A 22,271-nucleotide genomic window follows, 5' to 3' on the forward strand; every position below is an offset into this window, starting at 1 on the left:
GACAAGCTTTATTCACTTACAATCCAATTGACAAACATTCCAGCTCCCCCAAATGTGTAATTTGTACCTCATTTCATGCAGCAAACCTCAGGTGTTGGCTTCATGTCGCTCCTTGGGGAACATGGGGCCCAACCACCTAAAGAGAAATGAACTAACAGGTGTCCAGCTCCACATTATTGTTATAAGTGCGGATGAGAGGAGGAATTTTGACTGTCTCAGCCCTCCTCATGGCTCATCAACAGGGCAGGACCTCCAACACTAAGCTACAGAGATCCCCCCCTTGAGCTAAAGGAGAATCTCCATTAGCTGGTAGCAGTAGCAGGCTCTTATCCTCTGTTTTATCTGGCCATTGGAGAGGAGTCACAATCACACACAATAAGCCAGCGTGTTCTCTCTTGTACCCCACTAGCTCCACTGTCTCCCAAACTCCTCTTTCCTCCTCTCCTGGGGGGAAGCCAACACTGATCATGGTGCTACCAGAGAAGGCCTGCTGATGGCCCTATCCTAGAACTAGCCCCACACAACCTGCTTATACTCTCCTTCTGACCTTGCTCTCCCATGCAGGTCCATGCACAGTTAGCTATAATTTCAGCTAAGAATGTCCATAATGTGGGGTCCATCTAACAGAATCATCAGTACTGTATGTGCAGGGGTGGGAGATTGGGGGGTGCATGTAGGAGTGTTGCCCCCCCAACTGCATCTTTTCACTCCCCGGCCGAGCTTGGCCCTTCAGTGCAGCTCCAGGGCACGCAGCCCTGCCTGACAGAGCCTGTGTGGAGAGCATGTGTAGGGGGGAGTGTGTGGGGAGGGTCTGGAAGAAAGGGATTTTTAGGATGGAGAACCTGGGGTCAAGAGAGCAGCAGACATACAACTGGAAGTTTTCCTCCTCCCTTCCTCAGCTTCTGGCTTGCAGGTAGCAGGCTGGGGAGGGTGTTTCTGTTTTGCAGTGAGGAGTATAGAGGATCCCCCCCACCTCTTGCACTGAGCTATCCCCTCCATCTGAATTGCTGCCAATGGGGTGTGGGTGTGCTGTTTTGTGTGTGTGTGTGTGTGTGTGGGGCAGGAGGGAAGGGCTAGGAGGCAATGACCTGTCCCCTTTCCACTCTGCTGTCTGTGCCATGAGCCACCCTCCCTCCCCTTCGTTGCAGGCTGCACATGGTGCCGTCCCCAGCCAGCCACCCCTTGCCAGGGTGGAGCACAAAGTTGCCAATGGGAGCATCTTCAGCCTGTCCCCGGCAGCCGGGCTAGCTCAGCTGTTTCGACGAGTGCGGGCTCCCCTGCTCCATTCCCCTCACACACAATGTCGCTGCTCCACCCCTTCAGAGACACCCTTAACTCTTCATACACCACAGCACACCTCACCTCCCCATGAGCCATCTGTCATCAGCGCCCTCCACCTTGGACCAAACTGGTCTCGGTGACACTCCCCTCACCTAGGGTTGCCAGGCATCTGGTTTTTCACTGGAATGCCCAGTCGAAAAGGGATCCTGGTGGCTCTGGTCACACCGCTGACCGGGCTGTTAAAAGTCCAGTTGACAGTGCTCCGGGGCTAAGGCAGGCTAGGCCCTACCTGTGCCCTGGAAGCAACCAGCAGGTCCGGCTCCTCGGCGGGGGGACCACGGGGCTCCACACACTGCCCCGGCTCTGAGCACCGGCTCCACGCTCCCATTGGCCGGGAACCGGCCAACAGGAGCTGGGCGGGGTGGTGGTGTCTGCAGGAAAGAGCAACACGCTGAGCCTCCTGGCCCCCTCATCTAGGAGCCGGACCTGTCGGCTACTTCCAGGGCACAGCACGGTGCCAGGGCAGGCAGCCTGCCTTAGCCCTGCAGTGCCCTGACCGGGAGCCCCCAGATGTAAGCCCGTGCCCCAGCCCCAATCCCCGGCCCCGGCTCAGAGCCCGCACCCCCTCCCATACCCCAACCCCCTGCCTCAACCCGCAGCCTCCTCCCACATTCAGAATCCCTCAACCCCACCCCCCCCCCAGTCTGGAACCCCCTCCTGTACCCCAGAGCCCTCACCGCCAGCCGGAGCCCTCACCCCCTCCTACACCCCAATTCCCGCCCCAGCCCAGTGAAAGTGAGTGAGGATGGGGGAGAGCGAGCCAGCGAGGGAGGGGGAATGGAGTGAGTGGGGGGTGGGGCCTTGGGGAAGGGGTGGGGCTAGGGTGTTTGGTTTTCTGCGATTAGAAAGTTGGCAACCCTCACCCCTTAGGGCCAGGCTGGGGCTCTCTGGGGCTGCACCCCTGCTCTGACTGGGGTAACAGGTTCTGTTTCCTTTCTCTGCCCCCCGCTCTCCCCAGCTGGAGGGGGCGCTCTCCCACCTGCTGTGGGAGAACCGGGCCCTGCCGGCTGAGCTCATGCTGTGGCAGGCCCAGGACCGAGCAGGATGTGTCATGCCTGCCAACAGTGATGGGCAACACCAAGGGACCTCAGTCCCCCCCCACCAGCACCCCTGTGGGGCAGAGGCCGGGGTATGGTAAGGAGGGGGGACATGGAGCTTTGGCTTGCTTGGTGGGGTGAGGTCAGGGCTTTTGCCCTTGTCTCTGCAAGAGAAGGGGTGCTCTGCCTGCTGGAAAGTATTCCTGTCTAAGACCAAGATTTTCAAGCCAAAGTGATGCTCCTAAATCTGTAATTAGGCACCTAAGTGTCGGCGACTTCGTTTTCAATAGTGCAGCTAAGCACTCACTGGCTGGGGGGGGGGAGAAGAGTGCCTCAGCGATTCTGACAACCAAGCCGCTTGAAGTTAGGAGCCCAAATACAAATGAGGGGCTGGGAAGGGCTAACGCTAGGCAGCCCCGTTTGAGACGTTGGCCGAAGTTCCCGGGGTGAGGGGAACTCAGAGGTACGCAGAGAGGCGACCAGCCCAGAACTACTCAGCGGTTAGGGAAGCCTTGAGACGTCATGGCCTGGGGCTGCGAAACGTGCTCTTCTTGTCACCTGCTACCCGGAGCCTTTGGGCTCACGCTTGAAAAGCTGTTCCGGTGAATGCAGTCCGGACTCCGCCACGCTGAGCGTGGGCAGGGCCTGAGGCGCGATATCCCAGAGGCAGGGCTACTATCTCCCTGCCAAAGCTGAGCGGAAGGTAAACATAAGTTCGGCCTCACCCATGCAGAGCGGGGCTCTATAAAGAGGGCTCATCAATCATTTTCATGCTGGAAACGAGACCTCTTCAGTTGCGAAGTCAGGCGGCCGTACTTTACGCGGCAGGAGTGGCACAAATGCATCACTGACCATTGGTTTAACGAAAACCTGGTTGGAAAAGAGAGGGCGACAGCGTAATTGATTAGGGAGATGAAAAAATATTTTTCTATGTCGTGCCTAGTGCTATCAATTTAAATAATGAACTCCAAGCGGAGAATCCAGCAGCTGGAGGCCCTTCAGGGTACATTTACCCACCCAAAGACTCAGCCGGGTGTAGAAGATGATAGAAGCTGTTCGTTAAGGGAATGCTGCACTTTGGTGGTGGTTGGGGGGCAGGTATCAATTGCATTTGTCTGACAAGAGATTAAAAGATCCAGCGGCAGTAAAATAAGGCCGGAGGGAAGTTAGCTGAGAAATACAAAGGGAGGGACTTCAGGCTTTTTCCTCCTCTGGCACAGGAAATAAGTGTGGCAGGGCATTTGGGGTAGGGCAGATGGGGACTGCAAACGCTCTGGCGTCTAGTTAACAGTGATGTTAGACAGAGGGTGGCCCGCTGTCCAATAATATCGAGGTTCCAGAATCTAACGGTGGTGCTGGGGTGATCCTGAAGGAGTCCCCGCTAAGGGAGCACAGAGACCGAGACAGACGTGGGAGGAAGAGCGAGACTAGCGGGTGTGATGAGGAGTCTGTGGGAGTGGGGGAAGGTACAAAACCCAAGGACAAGAGAGACAAACACCAGAAAAGAAGAGAGTGAGAAGGAAGAGGAAGAAAACCTGCCCCATCACACTGTATTTTCCCTCTCCCCCATCTTGCTACCCCTAGATGAAAACGTGGAGGGAAGATCCCTGCAGCTCCCCAGAATCAAATGCATGGGGGGAAAGCCCGGCAAATCTCACTAAGGCAAATTCACACGCAGAGCGGGAGCACTGTCTGGTATGCTGTGTCTCTGCCCTCCAGGGGCTCTCAGACTCAAAGGGCATCAACATCCTGACATTCTGATCTCTTAGACCTTGCCACCTCCTCCTTCCGTTGTCCTAGGCCTCTCCTGATTAATTCTCTGCCATTCTTTGGCACACGTGGTCTTTCAGATGTTGTTCAGGCCTAGTACCCCACGTACTTCAATCTGGCCCTGATTCAGCAAGATACGTATGACTTTAAGTACAGGAATGATGACATTGGCTTCAATGCACGTGCTTCAAGTTATGCATGTACCTAACTATTCAGCCAGCTCAGGGCCTGTATAGCTAAATCCAATCATACACATATGTGTCTAATATACACAAGATAGGGTGTGGCAAAATAAACCATCAAATACCTATTTTCTTGTGTAATACCTGAGCTGGCTAGCTGTCTGTGGGATTCTACAGTGGCCTATTGGCCACCTCAGATTATCCAAATTTCTGTATCAGGAATAAGTCTCACCCATATTCCTCTAACTAAAGCTTTGGTAGAGTTTAGGCTGACCCATCTCCACTGTGGTCCTGAGCAAAAGTAAGAGAGCATCAGAGAGGAAAGCCTTATGCGTGTCAAAGCAAAACGCGAGCAGGGGTGTGTGAAGAAACCAGCTGATCTGAGGAAGAACCCGAGGCCTTTAGTTAGTTAGCTGGTCAAGAAGCACTGGAGAATAGGCGGAGGGCTAGGGGAGCTTCAGAGAGAGAGCAGAGCTTTACAAAACTCTTATTTATTACGGTGGTTAGAGCTGAACGTTCTGACTCTGCCAGTGACTCGCTGTCTGACCTTAGCCAAGTTACTTAACACCTCTGTGCCTGAGCATATCAGGACAATGATGCTCCGCCACCTTTTCCCAAACACTTTCTGATCCCGCTGAGGACACGCTCTGGAAGTGCAAAGGTAGGATGAGAGTTATCTGGAGGCCTCTCTAGTCTATTTGAGCTCACTAGTCTAGCCTTTAATATCTTCCAAAACGGGGGAGAGATGCTTTTGATGAAGCCTTCATTTCCTGGGATCAGAAGCCAGGCACAGAACGCTGAAGAGTATGGCAGCTGGCCAGTTTCAAAGCAAATGTCCCAGCTGTTCTAAGACTCTATTTGATCAGCAATAAGCTTTTTCTTTACAAACGGTCTGTCATTTTTTTCTTTTTACAAAGAACAGATTTTTGGGAAAGATGTCCTGGCTGATTTAGAGCAGGATGAGTTGAAAGCTCTGGGGTATGGGTGCAGTGCTTGAGTACTGACCAGGAAAGCTGTAGGTTTTGATTTAGGAATGCGTCTCTACTCCCTCCCCTGCTCTGAAGTTTTCTGAATGCTTGTGGGGTACAATATTTTGATCAATTATTATGATAATGACAGAAGAGTGGAATTAGGAGCATAATTATAATTACCATTTTTATGCAGAGTTAATTAATCATAAAAAATACCGCTTTGAATATTTTTTCTGTGTAATGAAATTCATTATAGAGGCCCCTGAAGCCCTAAATATATCATTAAACAAATTAACCCTCTGGCTGGGGTTAGGGCTATTAAACAAGCGCAGCCTGGATTAGTGACCAAAAAGGGCTGAGTGGGACATTAGCCAAATGAAGGGAGGTGCAACAGCCAGCCCTGTCCACAGCTCCCTTTTATTTATGGAGGAGCGTGCACAGCTGAGTGGGTTTTGGTGTGCTGATGTCTGCCGGCTTACCTTGATGTGCACCTGGAGTGGCTCCTTAGGGGTGAATTCAGACTTCCACAGGTGTAGAGGGCAGTTCGGCATTGGAACCTGTGTGGGGCACCCACCGGCAGCCAAGCTCTCACCGCCTCCTCCCAGTGCGCTGCGTCTCCGCTCCTCCCTCCCGCCCAGTGTTTGCGGCCACCGAACAGCTGTAGCAAGCTCTGGGAGGGAGGAGAGAGGAGCAGGACCGTGGCGCGCTCAGGGGAGGAGGCGGGGAAGAGGCGGGGCCGGGGCGGGGATTTGGGGAAGGAGTCGAATGGGGCAGGAAGGGGGCGGAGTTGGGGCGGGGACTTTGGGGAAGGGGTTGGAATGGGTGTGGGCGGGGTAGGGGTGGAGTTGGGGCTGGGCCGGGCACGCACCAGTGCCAGAAGAAGTTGGCGCCTATGTCTGGCAGGGCTGGGGCCATGCAGGGCAGGCCTTACAGGGTCTGTGGTCCCCAGGAGCTCCCTGCATTGCATTACGCTGGTCAGGAGGGCTCGGGGTGGTGTGTGGGTGGGAGGGAGAAAAGCAGGACTGGATGATCTGATGCTGCATGGAACCTGCCGCCCTGTGCTCTGCAGGGGGCTGTCATAGGCCTTGTGGAGCCGACTCCAGCCATTGGATTGCTCCACAGAGCAGTATCTGCAGCTCCTGTCTGGTCCCCCCCAGTGCATCTGGTGATTGCCTCATCCAGCGAGTGAGGTGGGGTGAAAGTTGCATGAAGGGTGATGGGGGGGGGAGCTATAACCCATTTTATGGAAAGCTTTGCAAAGCTGCCTGTTAAAAACCAGCATTGTTGCATATTGAGGCACCACAAAGCATCTATTCAGATTTTTCTAAACAAGTGGTGTAGGGCCCAAGATTCACTGGCTGGTCTCCTGCCCCTCAGAAAGGGGAGATTTAGGATCTACAGGATGAGGGGCATCAGGGAATATGTTCAGAACCCATGAGACTATTAAGCTCTGCCGGTTTAAAGCAACTTGTGCCTCACACTGGGGGAACTGCAGCACTGGAGGTAAACGTTTCACTGCCATTTCATCCCATTTTGGAGACCCCCAGGAGCTGAGGGGCTTCCCGTGGCTATAGGCTTGACCGCAAAATCTGGGCAATGAAAGTCTTCTATCCATGGACACGCTGGTCACACGGGATGACAATGCCAGCTTGCCCACATTGCTCTACAAATGTGCCCAAAGCTTGAGCTGAAGGAGGAATAGCATGTAGATGGTTCAGTCCTTGTCCTCCCCACTGAGATGGCTTTTGGTAATGGTGGATTTTTGTGATGTGGACACTGGAGCACTGGCAACTGGGCCATTGTACAGCCATTGTGTGGGATCAGCTTTCTGTCACAGCAAATGGCCTAATTCAAATGGATAATGTAGAGCAAAATGCTCAGTGGACCTGATTCCTTCTTCATTTACCCCAATATACTTCTACTGATTTCAGTGGAGTTACTCCTGATCTACACCCGTGTCGACTGTATGGGTGTGGGAATGCCACAGAATTCTATAGGGTGGTTCAACGGGGATCTTGTTCTCCATCAAATTCAGAAAGGTTTTAGAGGAACATCTATAGAACTCTAATAGTTTCCTCATTACTGACTTACATAGGTGTTGCCATAGGGAAAGAGAGATCGTAATCAAGTCTTTATTCTCTTTGCCAATCCTCTTTCATGTGGATCGTTCACATTCTTTGTGGGAAAACTTCAGCCGCCTTTGCTCTTGGAGATGTCTTTTGTTTTATTTTTTTCCAGTGTCTGTGTAATGGAAAGAGAACTCGTGGAGGTATTAAATTACCAATTTCTCACAGATACCCAGCGTGCTGATTGTTACGGTTGTTGTTATTGATGTCTGATCTGAAAGAAGAGTGCAGGGTTTGTTGTTTTTAATATAATGTGACATGTCTCAGCATGCAGGCTGAGTAATGGAATACAGCAAGAAAAGGGCCTGTTCTGAAGAGACTCGCAGTGGTTAATACCCTTCGGCTGGAAAAACACCTTTCTATCTTTTCAAATTTCTTTTGCTTTTCTGTCCTCACCCAATGAATGTCTAAATCAAACCTTTGGCCAAATTCTCTGTTGTTGTACTCCAGTGAATGTAAAAATTAACATTCCTAAATCCCCAAAATTTACATAGACCAAGTCATCCCGTGGCAGAAATCATAGACACCATAAAGAATACCTAAAAATAAAAATAAAAAGGATCCCCAATACATCCTACTTAGGGAGCTGAAAAACCTCTCAGAATAAATCCAACATCCATAATTGCTAACAATATTTAATAAGAAATACTTTGCTTTGGCTGTAATGGAGAGGACCTATTCTCCTTTATATTAGGATGGAATGCTTGACAAAGCCCTGGCTGGGATGATTTAGTTGGGGTTGGTCCTGCTTTGAGCAGGGGGTTGCACTAGATGACCTCCTGAGGTCCCTTCCAACCCTGATCTTCTATGGTTCTGTGAACTAAAAATTAACCAGGAAATTCTGCGCTTAAGTAATGCCCAGCTGATCCTGCAAAGCCTTATGGCTGTGAGGTTAATAGACTCATTCACTTCAATGGGTCATATGGGTAAGCATAGATTGGGTTAGGCTCAAATGGGCGACATATATGGGCCATAATGCACCTCTAGTGGTGCCCTTTGTACCCAGTACGTCTCCTTTGAAGTGTTGGCCTTGAATTAGAACAGGGCTTGGAGTGTCTGACCATGGATACTCCGGGGCTGCTCTCTCACTGAGCGCTACAGGGGTTAACGCTGCCCTTTGTGCCTGGGCCAGTGCATTGCTTATGGTATTTCCATACACATCCCGCTCAGTGGCGGCGGTGGTGTATGAATCGTCAGAAGAATAATCAGACACCGTACCTTGCATGTGTACTAGTAAAGATTGAAATCAGCAGGTACCAACCCCCCATCACAGACCTTTGCCTCCATGACCCAGATCATGTAATCTTTTCGTTCTCTAAGGGCTGGCCCCAAAGCCCACGGCGGTCGCCCCGCGGAGGTGTCCTTCAGTCTCAAGCCATGCAGCGTGCACAGGTCAGATTCAGCAGGGCTTTGGCCGCACACTTACCCCCTTGCCAACCCCCGAGTTCAAAAGTCACGAGTCAGGCCCCCAACATCATGAGATTTAAAACCAATAATCATGTCTCCATCATTTCCTTTTGGTCTTTGAAGGTACCTCAGGGTGCCCTTAGGTCACATTTCCAAGGGTTTCTCAGCAGCCGTGAGGACTAGGATGGTACATTTCCAGAAGACAAGCTGGGACTGTCCCACCATGAAATGATTCCTGGAACTGGGGCTTCAAGAAAAGCACCAAATGTCATGAGATGCACAATCAAATCATGAGAGTTGGCAACGCTGCTTGACAATGGCGCAGTAAGCATGGGAGTGTGCCTGGCATGGCTCACAGGCTCCCCTGACACCTGTTCGTTCTGCAGCCAGAGGGAGACCCTGTCACACATCTGTGTAGGGTGCCTCAGGTTGCAGCCCCTATTCAGACTCCTACTGAGGTTCTGGCTTCACTTGATGCACCTCCAAATTCATGCACACCCCAGCCGGGGCCCCGCATCAACCTCCTCCTGGCACTGGCCAAGATGGTCATCCGTCATACCAGGAGGAGGAAGCTGGATGTGGGGGTGCTCTGATAGTGGGGCCTATTTCCAGTACCCATCCAGACAGTGTTCCTCTGGGCGGTGTCCTCTGACTCCTTAGAGACCTTTGAGGAGCAATGGACATTATCTGGGGTTCTCTGCTCAGTGTCGCCCTCTGGATTCCTAATTGTTAACCTTTAACCTTCACTCCCATTCTTGTTTTTTCATTTATTGTCCCTGGTATTCATGGCCTGGGCCCAATGGCTCCTCCCACTTGGTGGAGGGGGCGGGCCTCTAGTTTGGGTGGGTCTAGACCCACCTGACCCAGTGCCCGCAAATAGGACTGCATCTACACTAATGGAAGGGATCCTGCTTGGGGACAAAGTTATGAGCACTACACCTTTGCTGGTGCTCCTGCTTGAGTAGTTTGTGCTTTTCACAGATCGTCAGTCGAGTGCTGACCTGGGTGCAGCTGACTAGTCAAAATTCTCAGGAATGCATTGGGTGGCCATGCGTAATGTGAGCAATCGTCTGAGTATTATTTATATTGCTGCAGTGTCCAGGAATCCCCAGTTATGGACTGTTGTGCTAGGTGCTGTACAAACACGGAAGAAAAAAGGCAATCCCTGCCCCAAAGAGCTGCTGCTGGAGATGCCGTTTTGTGCATCCTCTTTCTCTTCCCCACTCTCCTTTCTCTTTCGATCCTGCTGCTCTGGGCGTTTGCTGCCGATCAGTGCTAATCCCTGGTTCCTACCAGCCTGTCCTAAATCTCTTTATAGATGTATTGCCATTCTCATTTGCTAACTGGAGAGCTGCATGAGTAAAGCAGGTCACCTTTGGACGTATGAACTGGTGGTGAGATGAGCTACAGCAAGTCTGGGTGGGTCTGCGTGTGTGTACGGTACAGACACCGCGTGCCCAGTTAGCATGGGTACATATAGCAGAGCAGTCAGTGGGGCACGGCTTAGGGGGTGGAGGAGAGCGCTCTGCACACCTGAACCCCCAGGGGACATATTCTACACCAGGGGTCGGCAACCTGCGGCGCGCGAGCCGATTTTTACTGGCACACTGCTGCCAGCTGGGGTCCCGGCTGCCGCCCCGCTCAGCCCGCTGCTGGCCTGGGTGAACGGAACCCCGGGCCGGCCGCGGTCTGAGCGGGGCCGGCGGCTGGGACCCCGGCGGGCTGGCAGGAGCCGGTGGGACGGAACGCCAGACTGGCAGCCAGCCCGCCGCTGGTCTCGCTTAGCCCGCCGCCGGCCTGGGGTTCTGGCCACGGGTGTAGTGCATTCAATTTCTCCCCGCAGGAATCCGCTATTTGTGGAGCGCCAGGACTGGCAGCCCTAAGCAGTACATCGTAAGTAGCACATTCCTACGGAGAGAAATTGAATACACTACACCGGGTAGGGAAGGCTCTGCCTCCCCAAACAGCCGGCCCACTTCCCGCCCCCTGACTGCCCCCCTCATAACCCCTGACCCATCCAACCCCCCTCCCACTCCTTGTCCCCTGACTACCACCTCCCGGGACCCCCTGCCCCCTGACTGCCCCCCTCAGAACCCTCCACCCATCCAACCCCCCTGCTCCTTTTCTCCTGACCGCCCCCCCGGGACTCCCCACCCCATCCGCCCCCCCCGGGTTTCCCCCCATCCAAGCCCCCCTTGACTGCCCCGACCCTATCCACACCCCCGACCCCTGACAGGCCCCCTGGGACTCCCACACCTATCCAGCCCCCTCCCCCCATTCCCCGTCCCCTTACCGTGCCACTCACAGCATCAGGACGGGCAGCCGTAAGTAGTACACCATAAGTAGTACATTCCTATGGGGAGTAATTTAATACACGACACCTGGCCCCACTGATGGTCTGGAGTTCTCAAAATATGTTCTCTCACCCCTTATCAAAAATTACACTACAATTAGCTTGAAAACTTAAAACCTTTGTATATTACAGTAATCGTTAAAACATGTATGACGTTAATAAACACACAGGTTTGATGAAACAAAGTAGTGTACTTATGTGCCTGTGCTTAATTTGTGTTTTCGATGATTTACCTTCTAAAAAAAATCTGGCCTGTCTCGCACCCCCAGAAAGGACATCTTGCACCCCCAGGGGGTGCGTGCACCCCAGCTTAAGAACCACTGCACTAAACTGATAAGATCCGCATTTTAATTTAATTTTAAATGAAGCTTCTTAAACATTTAAAAAACCTTGTTTACTTTACATACAACCATCGTTTAGTTACATCATACAGACTTATAGAGAGAGACCTTCTCAAAACGTTAAAATGTATCACTGGCACGCGAAACCTTGAATTAGAGTGAATCAGTGACGACTCAGCACACCGCGTCTGAAAGGTTGCCGACCCCTGGTCTACACGGTGCTCTGCACACCCGAGCAGCGGTCCCCACGTCTACACAGCTACTTTAGCAATGTAGTGTCCTCCTGCCCCCCCTCCTCTGGAGCCTTTCCCCACTACCTCCCCCTGCTGGAGCCTTTCACTGTGGTGTGTAGCTGCGCATGTCGTCCCTGTAGGCTACACACGGTTGTAAGTGTAGCCATAGCCTGTGGGAATGCCCGTTGCAGCAGCATTAGGGAACGAACAGAGAGGGCGAAGGGGTCATAGCAGCAGCCAGCAGCCCAAGGGACTTTCTCCTTGCCTAGAAAGAACAAGATCCAAGATGGCAGCTATCTCATTTCTGCTCAGAATTCCTTGGGCACAAAACAGTCCTCTTGTCACTGCTCCAATGGCATATATCCATTGACTTCAGCGGAATGCAGCCAGCAGAGCGATTTCACCCACAATATGTTGTTGAATAACATTGCAGCGCTGGCAGATTGTAGTCAAACATACACAGTTGTTTCTCCACTCTGGTGCACTGAACAAAAGCCCAGTGCGTCTTGCTTATCCATCTTCTCAACTAGTCATCAGAACTGGGTGCATCATGGGTTTTTTGGGTGGCTGGCAATTCTAAATATATATATGTGTGTGTATATAGAGAGATGTGTGTGTTTTGGGCTGAAGTGAAAATGGGTATTTTTATAATTTTCAGAGAATTGAAAAAAAATGGTTTCAGGTGGAATGAAACCTGGGTTTGATTTTTGAGCCTTTTTAAACATTAAAAAAAAATTAAAGGGAATTTTGAACCAAAAAATATTTCAAATGAAAAACTGAGACATTTGATTTAAAAAATGTCAAACCAGAACATTTTAAAGAGTTTTGTAGCTTTTCTTTGACTGTACCAAATCAGCAAAGTTGGCACAAATTCACAGAGCATGTCTATGTCACCAAATTTGCATTTTGAACCAAAAAAAGTTTTGTGCAGAAAAAATTCACCCAGCTCTAGTGCAAATTGGTTTCAGGCTTAACTCTGTTCTCTCATGGCATTCTGTAAAGCAGTTTGTAACATTAGCTTCCCTACTCATCTACATACCTATCCTCAGACGTGAACTTGGAGTTTCAGAGCTCATGTAGTTACATCTGAAGTCAGAAAGGCCCTCCCAAAGAGAACTCGCAATGGTTATTTACCCAGTGACGAGAGATGCCATGTATGGAGATCTACAGCTCATTTCCAGCTAGAATTCTCCTTGCCTCTATCAAACTCTGACTGAAATTTGTATTAGCATGCACAAGCAACAAACAAGGAATGGCACAGTGTAAAATACTTACAATATTCCATGCTTTCCTGTGATGGGAGGGGAGTGTTGAGTTTGTACTGAAATCCAGCTTGTACAGTTTCCTATGTGCTACTGTTTATATATATAATTTTTTATAATTATAATTTTTATAATTTATAAACTGGTTTCTTTACATTCGTACATTGTTGTAACGTGTGTTTGATTTCTTTTTAAAGCAATAGCTACGCAGAGGTGGCCTTCTAATAAATGCTGACATGATGCCAAGTGTCACTGTCCAAATCAGCAGGATCAGAGAAATGCATTAAAGAAATTAAATCTGATGAAAGTTCATTACAAGGGACAATTAGTGGGAGAAACAGCATCATCCTTATCAGATGACAACTACATCTTCAAAATACAGGGGAGCACTGCCCTTGGGGTGGTCAGAGCACAGACTGTAGGTCAGGGAGTATGCAATTAATTTATTTTGGAGCTTGCATCAGTATGTTAGGTGACAGTGCATTAGAATCCCTGTAATTAGAAGAGTATCGTTTACAGCCCATTGGCACAGGGAAAAAAAATCTATTTTTATGGAGCTATCAACCTTTAGCTGTGGTAAGATTATACAGTGCAACTATGGCAGAGAGGAACCGAATCAAGAAATGTCCTTGCGTACCTTCACTCCAGGGAGAACATTCCCCTTCCATTTCTCTCTTCTCTAACCTCATTACGAACCTGGGACTAGCATGTCATCATGCAGGCCAGCTACAGGTACAGGATCAGATTTTTGATGGACTTGAATGGAGCTACGCTGGTTTGCAGTAGCTGCTGATCTGGCTCGCAATATCACAAAAGGCCTGGAGAGGCAGCATAAATGCCACCATCAGGTTCAAGCAATCCATTATTAACTAGACAGAAGTAATTAATTCCATGCCACGGTCTGTGCAAAAGAGAACCAAAAATCTACTCTTTATACTTTGATGTTCTACTTCCAACCTGTATCCTTGTTATGCAGGGTTACCCAAGACTGACAAATGCTGCTCATGCAGGAATAACTAGAGAGGGTTCGAGAAATAACCTGAGCTAGAGTACGTGTGTTTGCAAAGCAAGCACGGCAGGAGCCGGTTGGTTATTTTGTCAAGAAAGCATACATTTTTGTCGGGCTGTTGGCTGGACTCATTAAGCAACACTTGCAACCTTAGCTCTTCAGGAAAGATTTTTGTGGGTGATTAAACTTAGATGTGACAATTGGATCATTCCCAGCTATCATAGGAGGGCACAAGAGCACCTCTCTTAGAGCTGGGCGGCTAATGTATTTTTTTGGTTTGGAGGCAATTCCATTTTTTTTTAAAAGCAGTTTGGGGCAACCTGAAAAATAGATTTTTAAAATGATGTAAGAGGTTTAAAAAAAATCTCACTGTCGGTCAAACAGGACATTTTGTTTCATTTTTCAGCCGTTTTTAAATCTTTAGGGTTTTTTCATAATTTCAAAATTTTCTTTAATAAGTCCTTTGGAACCAAAAAGCTGAAACACTTTGTTTAGAACATGTCAAATCATTTCATTGTGATTGTTTTCGGAATTTTTTCCCACTACTGAAACAGTTCAGCAAAATGAACAAAAAGTTTTGATGTCTGTGTTTCCCCCAAGCTCCCATCCAGATGAGTTCTTTTCAAGCTAGATCCTGAGATTTTAATATGTCCTTTTTGAGGGACCCAAAATCAACAGGATTATGGGACCAGAGTTTAATTCCTCATATTTCCACCTCCTTCATATTGATTGTCTATTTTTTTTTCACCCACGTGTTGTTTCTGGGTGACGGCTGGCTGTCACTGTGCAGCCTATGGGACAATCAGATTTGCTATTTATTTCACTGTATTCCAGCCAGAGATTTGCTTCTCAGTGTTTCAGTGCGTTCTAAGGGACAGATCTTGGCCATTTCTGTCTCCTGGTGCAAGGGAGTAAGAGGAGGTAAGGTGTTGAGCCATACCACCCTTTGCAGAGCTTGGGGTGTAGACGGCACTGCAGAGCATCTGTCACTCCATAGTGCATTCTCTGACTTTCTACTCAGGGCCTGGATTGATGATGCCCTATTACTGTCTGATATTTAATGAGACGCTTCTCAACTACTTGCCAGAGATTACAAGGATCTCAAAGGCCTAATTAGAAGTTTATGGATTGTTTTGTGAATTATCAGTGAACGGGTAATCTTCCTGTGGTAGATCTCACTTAGATGGGTGCAGCTGGAGAAAATTAACCATAGAGGGAGCTTGATTTTAGTTTATTAGTAGCTTGACTTTGTTTGACATTTTGTGTTTACCACAGGCCTACCGGGTTCTCTTGATAGTAAGGCAGAAATCGCTTCATAATTGCCTGATAATCAGAAAGTTTTTATTTTTCCCTCATCAGTTCAGAGTACTGCATATGTAACGCCAACAGACCCCAGTGGGTGATGGGTAGGATCGGACCTGGGACCACTGAAGCTTAGTGTCTGCGCCTCTATTGCTTGAGCTAAAAGCCACAGCCTTCTTCGCCAAGGCGATAGCAGACCCCTCAATCTGTAGCCGGGCTGGTGCCACAAGAGGGGGACAGAGCGCCACACCAAGCAGGCCTGGGTTAGAATCATAGAATCATAGAATCATAGAATATCAGGGTTGGAAGGGACCCCAGAAGGTCATCTAGTCCAACCCCCTGCTCAAAGCAGGACCAATTCCCAGTTAAATCATCCCAGCCAGGGCTTTGTCAAGCCTGACCTTAAAAACCTCTAAGGAAGGAGATTCTACCACCTCCCTAGGGAACGCATTCCAGTGTTTCACCACCCTCTTAGTGAAAAAGTTTTTCCTAATATCCAATCTAAACCTCCCCCACTGCAACTTGAGACCATTACTCCTCGTTCTGTCATCTGCTACCATTGAGAACAGTCTAGAGCCATCCTCTTTGGAACCCCCTTTCAGGTAGTTGAAAGCAGCTATCAAATCCCCCCTCATTCTTCTCTTCTGCAGACTAAACAATCCCAGTTCCCTCAGCCTCTCCTCATAACTCATGTGTTCCAGACCCCTAATCATTTTTGTTGCCCTTCGCTGGACTCTCTCCAATTTATCCACATCCTTCTTGAAGTGTGGGGCCCAAAACTGGACACAGTACTCCAGATGAGGCCTCACCAATGTCGAATAGAGGGGAACGATCACGTCCCTCGATCTGCTCGCTATGCCCCTACTTATACATCCCAAAATGCCATTGGCCTTCTTGGCAACAAGGGCACACTGCTGACTCATATCCAGCTTCTCGTCCACTGTCACCCCTAGGTCCTTTTCCGCAGAACTGCTGCCTAGCCATTCGGTCCCTAGTCTGTAGCTGTGCATTGGGTTCTTCCGTCCTAAGTGCAGGACCCTGCACTTATCCTTATTGAACCTCATCAGATTTCTTTTGGCCCAATCCTCCAATTTGTCTAGGTCCTTCTGTATCCTATCACTCCCCTCCAGCGTATCTACCACTCCTCCCAGTTTAGTATCATCCGCAAATTTGCTGAGAGTGCAATCCACACCATCCTCCAGATCATTTATGAAGATATTGAACAAAACCGGCCCCAGGACCGACCCCTGGGGCACTCCACTTGATACCGGCTGCCAACTAGACATGGAGCCATTGATCACTACCCGTTGAGCCCGACAATCTAGCCAGCTTTCTACCCACCTTATAGTGCATTCTTCCAGCCCATACTTCCTTAACTTGCTGACAAGAATACTGTGGGAGACCGTGTCAAAAGCTTTGCTAAAGTCAAGAAACAATACATCCACTGCTTTCCCTTCATCCACAGAACCAGTAATCTCATCATAAAAGGCGATTAGATTAGTCAGGCATGACCTTCCCTTGGTGAATCCATGCTGGCTGTTCCTGATCACTTTCCTCTCATGCAAGTGCTTCAGGATTGATTCTTTGAGGACCTGCTCCATGATTTTTCCAGGGACTGAGGTGAGGCTGACTGGCCTGTAGTTCCCAGGATCCTCCTTCTTCCCTTTTTTAAAGATTGGCACTACATTAGCCTTTTTCCAGTCATCCGGGACTTCCCCCGGGTTACACATACGCATACTAAATTATAAAGGAAAATCTTTATTTTGCCATAACGAGGTTCATGCGGCGAACAGTACACCTCAAGGAGGGACTTGTAACATGGGCAGCCACCTCTGGAGTGCCCCCTACTGCCCGAGGTCATGCTTACAGCACCCTGCGTCTGTTTTTCCCCTCTTGAGGGCCCTTTAAGGACACTAACTACTCTGACATAAGCCCGATGCCTCTCGAGGTGGTCTTATTATGTCGGCATAGCAGGAGACTTACGTCAGCGGGAGGAGCATTTCAGGGTGCGCACCTCCACTGTTTTGTCGACAAAAGCTGACATAGTGTAGACAAGGCCCAAGTGACTTCCCCAGCATTACACAGGGATGCTGTAGGGCATGAATCCAGATCTCCTGTGCCCTAGGCCAGTGCCTTAACTGCAAGCCAATCGTTCCTCTAAGGTTTATTGACACGAGAGCGTGAGGCGATTTAGCTTAAGAAAGAGATGTTTAAGGGGTGACTTGATCCCCATCTCTAAGTACCTCCATGAGGAATGAACATTTAATAATGGGCGAGGCTGCGTGTCTCTGGCGGAAATCAGGGATTCTGTGACTTCCGTGACCTCTGTCACTTCTGCAGTGGTCAGTGTGGCTGACCCCAGGGCCGCCCTATTGCTGTCTGATATTTTATGAGACGGCTGCTGGAGTGACCGCACAGCCAGCCGCTCGGGTGGTCCCCGGGGCCGGCTGCCGGGTCACTCAGCCAGCCTCTGCTCTCCAGCTGCCCAGCTCTGAAGGCAGCACCACCATCAACAGCAGCCCAGAAGTAAGCATGGCGGTACTGCAACCCCCCCCACAATAACCTTGTGACCCTCCAACAACTCCTTTGTGGGTCAGGACCCCGACAATTACACAACCGTGCAATTTCAGATTTCAATAGCTGAAATCATGAAAATGAGGATTTTTAAAATCCTATGACCATGAAATTGACCAAAATGGAAGGTGAATTTGGTAGGGCCCTAGCTATACAGGAGGTCAGACTAGATGATCACAGTGGGTCCCTTCTGGCTTTGGAATCTCTGGGGCCGTTCCTTGCCAGTGGCAAAGCCAAGGGTGTGCTATGCAGGTGTTTCCCAATGAGTGTGGCTAGTTGTTTGTTTGGTTGGTTGGTTGGTTTGGTTTTTTGTCTTCCCATACTGCCTAGGAGCCCTACGCACAGAGCAGGACCCCACTGTGTTAGGTGCTGTACAGACACACACAAAAAGACCATTCAGGCAAGAGTCCCAAAAGGACTTGGCACCTAACGGCCACTGTAGGCACCTAAATCCCAGAATCAGGATTTACAAAATCCCCTGCTCAACTGCCACCAAACCCTGTAGGTGCCTAAATTCACTCGATGCCTAAATTTTTGCAGTAAGAGTTCCCTTGGGCCCATGTTTTTACCTCTGCACATGCAGCCCCAGGACAGGCATCCGGACACCTGACTCCCCAAGCGGTGCATGAACTAGGGGAAGATCGGTGTTCCCAGATCGGGTCCTGCAGGTGAATGGGCAGAGGAAGTGAGCTTGCAGTCCACTCAATGGATCAGGCCCCTATAGGCGTAGGCTGGGGGAAGGACTTCCCTTATATCTTTTAGCCCAGTGGTTAGGGTACTCACCCGGGAGGTTGCAGATCCCTGTTTCCAGTCTCTTCTCCCCCTCAGTCAGAGGGAGGGCTTGAACTGGGCGTTCTCCTGTCTCCAAGGTGAGTACCCTAGCCACTGGGCTAAAAGTTATGAGGGAGGTCATCCTCCTCCTCCACCTGCCCTTGCTAAAACGCGTAGGCACCTAATCTCAAGAGAGGGTTTGCAGGTGAGAATCCCAAGCAGAGGGAGGTGCCTCCCCGTAGCCCGGCCTTAGGCGCGAACCTCCTGAGGGGCAGGGCTTAGCATGCTCCTCTCTCCCATCGGCCAGTGTCCGCTGTTCCCCTTATAGCATCCTCGCTTTGTGAATCCCATTCTAAGGCATCTCTCTCTCCCCATTCATTGTACAAGGAACCTAGGCCTCTAACCCAGGCTTTGTGAATCCTAGGTACCGAAAGCTAGCTGCAGTGATGCTGTTTTCTTTGTGAATCTAGCCCTCCCTGCCTCAAAGAGCTTACAATCAAACTGTCAGACAAGAGAAGACTGGCGGATACAGAGGGATGGGGCATGGGAGAGTAGAAGGAGACAATGCGACAATGTTGTCTACATGGATAGGACGGGTGCAGGCTGATGGAAAGGGTAGAACGCACACGCACAGTGAACATGTGGTGTCAGCCATTGTCGTGTTAGTTTCACACGTTTTCTGTTCTTTTTTTGTGGGTTTGGTCTGGAGGGGGAATGGAAAGGAAATGAGGGTGGGAAGGAGAGGGAAAGGGTAGGAGGGCAGGTGTGAGGTGAAGGGCCTGTGTGTGTGGGGGGGGCAGCTTTTATCTTAATGCCCCCAGATTAGCATGCAGGAGTCTACCCTGCCCAGCGCTGGATCCAGGAGGTTCTGGGGGAGACGGGTGGTCCTGACGGGGCCCCATCTTGTATTCTGTGCATAGGACAAATGTCAGAGGAAAACGATTTTAGGAGTGTTTTGCAGCAGTTTTTAAAATTGTCTGGCTTCCCTATCTTGCATGTCATTGCCCCTAAAACCATAATGATCCTGGCCCAGCCACGCAGGGCTGAGAAGATGTTCAAACTAACAAATGGAAAACACCCCTCTCTAGATCTCGACAGAGTTAGCTACCTAGGGCTAGGTCTACACTTAAAATGCAGGGCGTTAGCTGCTCTGCTGTATCGCTGTAGACACTCGCTACAGAGACGAGCAGGGTTCTCTCATTGCTGGAGCTGAGCCGTCTCCTCGGGAGGTGGTAGCTAGGTCGACGGAAGAATTCTTCCATCAAACTAGCAGTCCTACACTGGGTAGGTCAGCTTCCCTGTCAGTCGGGTGTGGACTTTTCACGCCCCTGAATGATGTAGCTGAGTTGACCTAACTTTTCAGTGTAGACCAGCCCTATATATCTGTGGCTTTGGCCAGGACACTTAACCTCCCTGCCTCCTTTTCCTCATCGATAAAACGAGGCTCTAATGACTTGCACCACTGGGATAGTCTGAGAATTAATGTACTTTGAAGGTGGAGAGCAGGATGTGACTATACAAAATGCTGACTAAAGGGCTCGGCTTCTGAGTGTCGAAAAGAAAACTTCCTCAAACAGAAATTTTTTTACGATACCGTTGTTAATGGAAGTGCTGGCACAGACTTATATTAGCTGGGTTCACGGACATTTGAGACCTTAAGAAAACGTTTTATTTTAAAAGAAATCATTGAGCTAGTTTTGAATTTTTCAAATTAAAAAAAAAGCTTTCTTTATTGAAGACTTTTTGTGCCTCAAACAGTCAGATCAACTTTGCAAGCGATTAGTTCCTATGAATAAACACTTATGGAATTTGAAATAATAATGGTGAAGTTAGGTTTAAATATCCACAACAAGATGGTATATACACATCAGAATATTTCCTCAGGGCCCAGTCAAAGGTCTATTGGAATGAATGGGAATCCTTCCATTGACTCCAGTGGGCATTGAATCAACTGTGCAATGCGCAGATTCATTAGGTAACTGTAAAATGGAGCAGGGTAGCTCCAAGGATCTCCCATGCACATAATATTTCTTATCATTCTGCTCCTTGAGATGCATTTTAGCTTTTCACATAAATAATAGCTCAGGGTCACTCTTTGGGGACTTTCTTGAGACCTCGAGCTTCAACAAACCATCAATGGCCTGGAGTTAGGAAGAAACATCTTCTATGCCCAGATTACTCTATAATTGTCCATTATGGTCTTTCTTTCACCGTCCTCTGGAAGCAACTGGAATTGGCCACTGCTGGAAACAAGATACTGGACTAGATAATTAGGTGGTATCTGGTATGGAAATCCCTGTGACTTCAGAAGAGCTTTGCCAACCACCCTAGAAAAGTAATGCTCAGTCTGTGAAACTGTTTCCAAGTATCACTGAGATTCTGACAGCAATAGTGAACAGTGGTCGGACACACAGGAACCGGACAAACATCTAATATTTGAGTCTCACTCTTGTGCCATTTTCAGTTCACAACAGGATGAGTTGCAGGCAGCGTTGTAAGGCCTGAGAGAGTCTAACTCTTCCAACTTGATTCTGAATTCTCCATGTGGAAATACAGGTACAATTAGGTTAAAAGCATGGAACAAATATCTCTAAAAGAAAAAAGAAGAGGACTTGTGCTGTTTATTCTCACACAGCACATGTTTATTTTCCCCTATCTGGTAGCAATGTCAAAAGTATGAATCATTTTTGCATTAGGAAACAGCCAAGCTTGAGAGAGACCTGTAGAATACTTACAGTCATGTTAAAATGAATCATCATCCTTGCATTGTCTTTGCCATCTCAGAGGAGTTGTACACCTGAATCTGATGTATTCACCCACAAGGAACATGAATATTCAATCAAAATTAGAAAACACTTACTAACCTGTGTGAGAGAGAAGTTCAGCTGCGGTCTCTCTTTCCATTGTGTGTAAATGGCTATGCCAGGGTCTGCTAGTTATAGTCAGGTAAATGAAAGACCCATAACAAGGCTGTATAACAAAGCTTATATAACACGTAAGAATAGAATTCTGAACAAAGCTTTGCACTTTTATGCCACCTTTTTTGCAAGGAGATCGCAACTTTACAAGTTATAAAAAAGCCAGGATTCTTGTTGGGGTGGCTCCTTTTTCAGATGGATTAATTGAGTCACAGAGCAAGATTATGTTTATCAGAAGTGTTGAACACCTGCTACTCCCTCTGAGATCCATGGGAGATGTGGGTTTTCAGAACATCAGGTCTAAACGACTTGTTCAGGGCAAGTCATGGTACATTTCTGCCAGAGCTGGAAATAGAACCCAGGAGTCCTGACCTCCAGTTCTTGATGTGAACAAATTGACCATTTTTCTCTCACTGTCAGCAGTAGAATGACTTTCAGGCAAAGAAAGGCAAACTTAATCTAGTTCATAGGAAAACTGTAAAAATAATGAATTCTGTTAATAACTGGGACAATTTGCTAAAAAAGACCATTGAAGTGCCATCAATGGAATGGACCAGATACAACTCTTCAGGTGTGATTCACCTCCACATACCCTGGAGCAAACCCAGTGTAATCACCCTTAGGAGTCACTCTGTACAGCTGGTGTAAATGAGAGAAGAATGAGGCCCATAGAG

The 22,271-nt window shown here is 49.0% G+C and overlaps 1 long non-coding RNA gene across 1 annotated transcript in view; it reads left to right on the forward strand.

Annotated features, from left to right (window-relative positions):
• Positions 1-22,271, forward strand: part of LOC142072376 (uncharacterized) — a 303,201-nt gene that overhangs the window by 213,762 nt on the left and 67,168 nt on the right. The window lies entirely within an intron of this gene.

This window comes from Caretta caretta, chromosome 6, assembly GCF_965140235.1.
Source record: "Caretta caretta isolate rCarCar2 chromosome 6, rCarCar1.hap1, whole genome shotgun sequence".
Lineage (NCBI taxonomy): Eukaryota > Metazoa > Chordata > Testudines > Cheloniidae > Caretta > Caretta caretta.